Source organism: Anopheles coustani (assembly GCF_943734705.1).
Source record: "Anopheles coustani chromosome X unlocalized genomic scaffold, idAnoCousDA_361_x.2 X_unloc_68, whole genome shotgun sequence".
In the NCBI taxonomy this organism is placed as follows: Eukaryota; Metazoa; Arthropoda; class Insecta; order Diptera; family Culicidae; genus Anopheles; species Anopheles coustani.
In genome coordinates, this window is record NW_026525179.1 from 42,124 (window position 1) to 42,500 (window position 377).

Below are 377 nucleotides of genomic sequence, written 5' to 3' on the forward strand. Positions count from 1 at the left end.
GTCCCAAAATGGGGATGTCAGAACTACACTCAAATGTTACCACACCAAGCAAGGCAAACTTATATGAAGCAAAGGACCCTGATGGGTCATATGGTATTTTACGAAAAATCGGCTAAGTCCCAAAATGGGGATGTCAGAACTACACTCAAATGTTACCACACCAAGCAAGGCAAACTTATATGAAGCAAAGGACCCTGATGGGTCATATGGTATTTTACGAAAAATCGGCTAAGTCCCAAAATGGGGATGTCAGAACTACACTCAAATGTTACCACACCAAGCAAGGCAAACTTATATGAAGCAAAGGACCCTGATGGGTCATATGGTATTTTACGAAAAATCGGCTAAGTCCCAAAATGGGGATGTCAGAACTACAC